Source organism: Talpa occidentalis, unplaced genomic scaffold (genome assembly GCF_014898055.3).
Source record: "Talpa occidentalis isolate TD23 unplaced genomic scaffold, MPIMG_talOcc4v2.1 talOcc4.13, whole genome shotgun sequence".
NCBI lineage: Eukaryota > Metazoa > Chordata > Mammalia > Eulipotyphla > Talpidae > Talpa > Talpa occidentalis.
This window is the reverse complement of record NW_023601322.1, coordinates 95,798,778-95,806,895: the sequence shown is the minus strand read 5'-3', so window position 1 is coordinate 95,806,895 and position 8,118 is coordinate 95,798,778.

Below are 8,118 nucleotides of genomic sequence, written 5' to 3'. Positions count from 1 at the left end.
TCAAACTTTCTCTCTTTCCCCGGTGGAAATCCAAGAGAGTTTTATTTAAGGGGAGAGAAATAAGGGGGAAATATCCACGTGCTGCTTTTATTTTTATTTCCCTTCTGTCTCTGAAAATTTTTGTTTCTGGTTTCTGAAATCTTGCTGAGGCAAGAAAATCAGATTTCTCCAATAAGTTCCACAAGTGAAATCTAAAATCACAGCATCCTAGAAAATGTAATCCGAAGAATACATTTTCATCTCTGCCCCTGAGCAGTGTTTGCTCCCTCTCCACCCTCCACAGGAGTGGGTTTCTGTCCTCACACCCCCCTTTTTTCTTTCCTTTTCATTTTATAGATGAAGACAAGCTGGTAGCAGACCGGCCTCGCCCTCACGGATGGCGAGGATGGGGAAATCTCACGGAAAAGCAGGAAAAGAGCGAGGAAGTCAGAGACAGGAGGATTCAGAGATGCGCGGAGAGACAAGGTTGAAAGAGGAAGGTGGCCGTGCTGCAGAGACGCGCAGATTCGCGCCTGCCCCCCCAGGCCCCTTTCAGGACTCCGAGGTTTGCAAACCAGGGCTGGGATGTAGGGGCTCCAGGAAGCTCACGTTTCCCTCGCCCCCCTTCTGTCTGGAGTCTCGCCCGCCAGGAGCTGGTTAACCCCAGTCCCGAACGCTGCAGACACCGCGCTGAGCTTTTGGGTCCTCGCCTCGCCCAGCGCCAGAGCAGCTGAAGTGAGCAGCTGGTGGGAAATGCAAATGGCTCCTGGAGAAATAGAAGATACAGAATGATTCTCATTCCCCCCCCTCGAGTGTGTGGAAGGAGCTGGACATACGTTTCACGCTCCTAATCCTTCTTTTACATTTTTAGTCATACTCCTATTAAACAACTAATTAATGCCCAGCACCACCAGGGAATACATTAGGCGTGCAGCGGAGAGGCAGGGTGCTGGGGGCTACAAACCACCGAGCTGATTTAAGTCGTGGATTTCAGGTTTTCCCTCGTCAGAGCAAGAATGGAAGGGTGGGCCGTGGCGATTGTATTTAGATTCCGATTACTTCAAATTAGGGGGGTGGAGGGAGCCGCCCAAGCCCAGCAAGCAATTCTCTGCCCTGCAGATGTAAACAAGATTGTAGCATCAAAGGTACCAGTTCCTTAAGGGCCAGATCCCTGGGCCGGGAGCCGGGGCGGGAAGACACTGACCTTAGGTATCTGTGAATTTCAAGGATGTTACAGTTTTACATAAACAACTGGGTGTGGATCTTCTGGTAATCCCTGGTGAGACTCACTGTTCTAGAATATCTGAACCCTTTTCACCCAGAATTTTGCACTATGTCTAAAGGAATTACCTTCCAGTCCACCAGGACACTGGACCACTTCCCCAGCCAGTCCTTCTTTTCAATTATCTGATTTAATATCTGGGGGTGGGGTGGCGGGAACACAGGGAATAAAATGGGGCCACAAAATCAGTGTAGAAAGAGTGGAGCTCGGTAAATGGATTCGGAGAATTTGCAGTGCGATTCTGACTTTTAGCCTTCCCTCTAATATTTGGAAGTGACCGAAGTTTTAGAGTAAGGATCAAATGGTGATGTTTAGGGAGGACATAAAATTTTGTGATTCAAGCCGAGGGCAAATGCGGGGTGACCGCCGCCAACTCACTTTCACCCACGAGTCAGGCTTTGGGGAAGGGTACAGTATTATTGTAGAGCCAGTCTGAGAGGCTGTGTGTCACCATTTACTTTCTTCCCTCAGCAGTCCGATCTCAACCCTTGCAAGCAATTTCCCCAGCTCCTTATCTGACAACAAGCGAGTATGTAAATACCAATGACTAGAAATGTTTAACTGCCTCAAACATTATTGATTTGTTGGCCGTTCTAAATTTTCTTCTCAGTGCAAGTCTTGTTTCCGAATTGTCAATTCAGAAGGTTTGATCCGAACCTCCGGTGCTACAAAACAATAATTGTTTTTTTTTTTTTTAAAGACATTTAGGATGAAGCAATTGATTTGCATATAAATTAAAATGACTCTGCGTCGCTTATTCTGGTGTTTTATAATCATTTCGAAATTAGTATTTAACCACTTGAGCTAAAAGAATATATAAATGTCTGTATTGACTCACTAATGAATTGGCTAATTAAAACGTCCCTGGGATGTTTGGCTCTGGAAAGATTGTTAAATCAAGACGTATCAGCGGGAGGATGGCTCGTGGAAGGCGAGAGACCAAGGTTTGGAACTCAGAACCGAGTTTCCGGACACGCCAAGCTTTAATTTAGGAGCGCTGGGCTTCCTGTTGTCCTGATTTTTGTGCTTGTTTGTAAATGAGTGTGGAGCAAGGAGCGCTCCCGTGGCCGCGGTCGCTCAGGCCCTTTGCTCTGGCCGAGACCTTGCAGGGCTAACTCAGAAGCCCTCAATCTTGGGCGAGCTGGGACAGCCAGGAGGTGTGTGGGCCGCGGGCGGCCAGGCCAGCCTTCCCTCTCCCAGCGCCTGGCGGGCTGGCGGGGCCGGCGGCTGCGCTCCCTCTGCGCGCGAGGCGAGCTGACACTGGAGCCGACTTTTAATAGATATGCTAACTGAGCACTTACCTTCGTCCTGAGAATAGGAATAAAAGGTAGCCCTGCTTAAGAGAGGCGGTGCAAAGGCACGCTAGGAGTTCAGAAAAGGCTGGCGGCGGGAAATCTGTAGCCTGGGGGCTCGCCAACATCCCCTTTCATTTCAAGCACTTATTGATTTGCTGTTGTCATCTTTGGCGACGCAGAAGGACACTTGAAAGAATTTCTGATGGGTCTCTGATCTGAGAAAGGAGGTGACCTGCCCAGGCTCTCACCAAATTCTTAATTACCACATCAACTGCTTTTTTTTCTTTATCCCCTCCACGCCACCTCCTCCCCCCATGGCAACTGAGTTTGCTTATACTTAACTTTTGAATCGTTCAGAAACTTCCTTACCTCTCATTGGCTTCCATTTTGCAGCAGATTTCTGTTCCAGTCTTTTGCCCCATTTCTCATGGAAGGGTCTGCGTATTGATCCCTCTGACCTTTGGCACATATGGGCCTTCCCAAATCTCTCAATCTTTTTAGATTTGAGGATGGAAGGCTCCGCCCTCTGCACACTGCACACACTCAGAGATATGAAGACTCACACAGACTGCCCTCACGCCCAGGGGATCCAACAGATGTTCCCTTTTCGGCTCTTCTCTTGAAATCTGAAATGCCTGCCTGGTTTTAACTTGGATACCATTCTCTCTTTGCTTTCTCAATGCAGCATGAACATGTGCCCACTTGTGCCCGCAGCCTCTCCATCTCCGTTCTTTACCAAGCTGTAAATCAGGAGGCACGAATGCCGTAGACTGGTATCTAGATTGCAGCAGGGAGCAGAACCCCCAGCTTCTGTGTTCCTCCTCCCGCCAGCTCTGGGTGTCATCTGCATGAGAGCCGCATTCCAAGCAGGCAGCCCAGCAGGAACTGCACTGTGGGACCAGAGGTATCGTCACAACCAAAAAAAGCAGAATGATTTCGGGACCATTTTATTAGGATGTGAATTATGGTCTTGTTTGTCACCACCTAGCTTTTGGTGTATACAGAATTAGGCTGGAAAAAATATGTCCACATGGTTGTTGGTATTAGGAGAAATACTTTGGGCTCATCAGTGAGAAGAAGAAAAACTGACAACGGGTTTAACTTCATTTATAATAATGGGGAAGAATAAGGCTGCTTTATATAATTTAGGTACACGGACCAAACTGTGCTTCCATTAAAAGTAGCTATATAGAATTTCTTTTAGCTTCTGTTAGTGACTGTGGAAGTAAAAGCCATAGAGACATCACGAATGGGCTAACCCCCTTGACTTGACCATCGTGGTAAGCTCAAGGGCATATTGTTTTTGTATGGTCTTTTTGGACATTAGCGACAAGGAATTAGGGTATACAAGCCCTTACCAGACCTGACATCATTTTTGGGGGCTACATCCCTCGTAGGAAAGTTCAATTACTGTTGGTGATTTTAGGACAAACTTTTCTGCCAGCATAATCTTGACTTTCAAATAGAAAAAATCTTTAGCTTCCTAGACAAAGCTCCCAGTTTTCACTTTTTCAAAACTTACACATTAATCATTGAAAGTAATAACAGTTTGTTTTACTATATATATTCATTTGACTTTTGGGGGGCTAAGTGGGTTGTTTCCACCAGCACCATAACTGCAACCTAAAACCTAAGCTCCCTCTTACATAATTATTGGTACCTGGACTGTTTCTGACTCAAAATCATCCTACAAATGTCTTGGAATTTGTAGCAAGAGTCTGCAGCACCTGAAACAACTCTCTTGGAAGAGACCCTTTTCCATAACCTCTCATTCTAGAGGAAGGGATTTCAGAGAAAAGAAGAAAGGGGTGAGGGCGGAGGGGGGCATTGGAGGCTGTCAGCCATTGGTTCCAACAAGTCAGAGTTCAGTGAAGCGTCTGGTAAGATCCCCCAGTCTGAGTTCGGCTTCATTTCCGCTACAGAGGAGTCCCACAGAATGTTTCTAGTTCAGTGGTGTTTCATAGTTGTAGCTCTCCTACTTACAATTTCAGCATTTAGGTCTCGATGCATTTAGGGGAAAGCTGCTGTTAATAAAGCGGCAGAAGAAGAGGTGGGCTAAGTGAGGACTCACCGGACCTCCAATTGTTGAAATGGCTTTGACTATGTGGAAAAGGCTGCCAGTGTTTCTGGCTCCTCCAGCTTTCTGTGCTAAACTTCCTGGGGACCTGAGTGAATGCTTCTGGTTAATGAGGTATGAATTCTGGGTTTAAGAAACAATGGCATTTGTATCGAGAGCAAAGTGAAGTCAGGAAATCTGGTACATACAAAATGGGTCTGGCAATTGGAATGAGTAATGATGTAATAACTAATATTTATAGAGTGTTGGTTGATTCAGCCATTGTGCTAAACACATTTATACTGGAAGTCACACTTATTTCTTATACCAACACTATGAGGTAGTTGCTGTCATTTTACAAATTAGGACAGCAAGAGGTCATATCACTGGCCCAACATCACCCTAGTCACGGAGTAGGAAGTGGCTTCAGTTCACTTTGGTGCTAAGTGGCATAGTGGGTCTAGGTCTGTCCAAAGTTCCAAGTACACAGAATGGGACCATAACCGGAGTGTCACAGAGTTCTGGGGAAAAAGAATTATAGAACTCCCACGTGGGGACCTCCCTGGTGGGGCAGGGGTTAAAGTCTCAGCATTATCAAGCTATCCCCAGCCCCTGCGGCCTGAGTTCCATTCCTGGCCAGGGAGCTGACCCACATGGCGCAGCAGACCTCTCCTGTCTCAACCGCTGCTCCCCTCAGCAGTATATTTCAGTGGATCTGCCTGTTCTGTTCCCCACTCTGTATCTAGTGAATCCTCTCATCCCCCAAACCTCTGGCCTAACACCCCAGTTCTTGTATGCATGGATAAATAAAATCTTTTTTTAATTAAATAATTAGAACAGAAACCAAACCTCATTGAATTCCCACCATAAAAATAATATAGATATCATTCTATAATATAATAAGCATTGACATTTGTAACATATGTTCAGAAATATGTCTGAGCAGCAGGAGAACTGAGGCTCATGTTGTAAGGGATGCCTGAGTCTGACAATAGATGTCAGGAATCTAATTTATAAGAATCTTCTCCCAAAGATTCCAAGGGAGAATCCAGTGTCTCCATTGAGGTCTGTTTGAGTAGTTTTACTCCAGAACTAAAAGGAGATACATGCAAGTAAGGACTGAGTAATAAAGACATCCACAGTGCAGGGACATGCAAGTTCAGTGATGTTTGAAATCTAGAAAAACCTGTTAGGAACCTGGTTCCAGGGCTACACCAAGTTCAAAGGAGTGATGAGAATTGACCCACCATGACCTACTCTGTCTAGTTTGCTCCCTAATATTTCTATTACTGTAGTAAGGTTATTTGACATCTTACATGAGATGACATCCTGTTTGAAGAGGAAAACTTAGGTGCATTGGTGGTCAGGAGACAAGTGAGGGGGAAATTTAATAATTGCCAAGGACAGAGTGTGTGGGGAGCCATCCAGGAGCACATCCTGGTAGGTGGCAGCTGAATATCAGCCAGGGAAGAGCGTCCGGGATCTGCTCATCACAGTAGGCCACTTATGATCCCAAAAGTCACTTCCAATTCAAACTTGTCCCATCAGGTCTTTTCCAGAAGGAATGGCTAAATATAAGTGTGTGTATGGGTTCCCAGTTTTATGAAGAATAGAAGAAATGGATGAATCAATCCAGTTTCCTGTTTTCTGTCAAATCTTCTTATTCTGTTGTGTTTTGTGTAGAATAAGGTGACAGGAGCAGAGGATTCATATAAAGAAAAGTGGTGAGTCTATTTCCTGGTGATGTCTCAACCTGTGCTGCTGCAGAATCCAGACTATTTCTTGCAAATGCTAGTGTTTTTGGAAGGACAGTTTGAGGCACCCAGTGTCTTATTTTCCTCCTCTCTCCTGTGGGTGTCATAGTATTTTTATAAATGGGAAAGAAAAGTTAGGATGCATGGAAAGTGAGATTACCCCCCTCTCTGAGCCTATGCCTACATGGCTTCCACAAGGACAGCCAGCTGCCTTTTCCAGAAGCGTCCCATAAGGTCCCGGCAATGCTTCTTGAGGCTCAGTAATATCCTATGTATGCTGTCCACTTGTCTATTCACTGAACAAGATGGTAGGTCAAGTGGCTCCACTTAACATGGGGCATTTCTTCTGGAGTCCTCCAAATATTTTATATGCCTGCTCTCTTCATAAACTATTTGACTACTGGGCCTCCCTGGTGGCACAAAGGGTTAAGATGCAACCTATGAAGCTGTCCGCAGCCACGGCAGCCCAAGTTCGATCCCCAGGCAGGGAGCTACCCACATGGCGCAGCAGACCTTTCCTGACTCGCCCGCTTTTCCCCTTAGCAGTGTATTTCAGTTAGTCTGCTTGTTCTGTTCTCCACTGTCTCTGATGAATCCTCTCACCTCCCACACCTCTGGCCTATACCCCAGTTCTTGTATGCATAAACGAATAAATCTTTAAAAAAAAACCAAAAAAACCCCTGTTTGACTACATTATGAACCTCATTCAACAGATGGAAAAGTGTGTCATTATCCCCAGTTATTCAGTGTGACACTGGAAGAACTAAATTAAAAACAAAGTCAGATAATTCTCTGTTCAAGACTCTCCTACCAGACACATCCCTTCTTAGGGGCTAGTTATTATTCTTCTGCAGAATAAAATAACTGTTGGATTGTAACGCTATCTATCCTTCTGTTTGTCTGCCAGTCAGGAGTTTATCTTTTAATTCAGCAATTTATCTTCTCTCTATTTTTTTTTTTAAAAAGATTTATTTACTGGGCCTCCCCTGGTGGCGCAGCGGTTGAGCACTGGGCTGTGAAGCTGCCCACAGCTTCTGCAGTGCCGGTTCAATCCCCGGCCGCCGGCAAGGGTCCCACATGGCACGTGGACCTCTCCTGCTGCGCCCGCTGCTCCCCTCAGCAGTGTACTTTGTCAGTCTGTCTGTTCTGTTCCCCGCTCTGGCTCCAGTGAATTCTCTCACCCTCCCGCGCTTCTGACTGTACCCAGTGCTTATATAAAATAAACAAACAAACAAACAAACAAATAAATATTTATTTATGCATACAAGAACTGGGGTACAGGCCAGAGGTGTGGCGGTGAAAGGATTCATCAGAGACAGAGTGGGGAGCAGAGCAGGCAGATCTGCTGAAATACACTGCTGAGAGGAGCAGTGGGCGAGTCAGGAGAGGTCTGCTGCACCATGTGGGTAGCTCCATGGTGGGGATTGAACCCGTGCTACAGTGGCTGCAGATAGCTTCTTAGGTTGTGTCTTAACCCCTTGCACCACCAGGCAGGCCCCCTAGTGTTGTTTTTTTTTTTAATATACTCTAAGTTAATATACTCTAAGTTTAATATACTCTAAGTTTTTAATGTTGATAAAATTTCACCCTTGCCACTTGAGCAGATGGGGATGGCTGTCAAAATTTTCAAAGATGGCAAGTAACTAACAGCATACCTCCTATGCAGTGCCACCATTACATTCTCAGACCCTGCCTTCTGTCATAGGGGGACTGCCTCCTTTATCAGCACTTTTGGGGGATACTGGTCTTTTT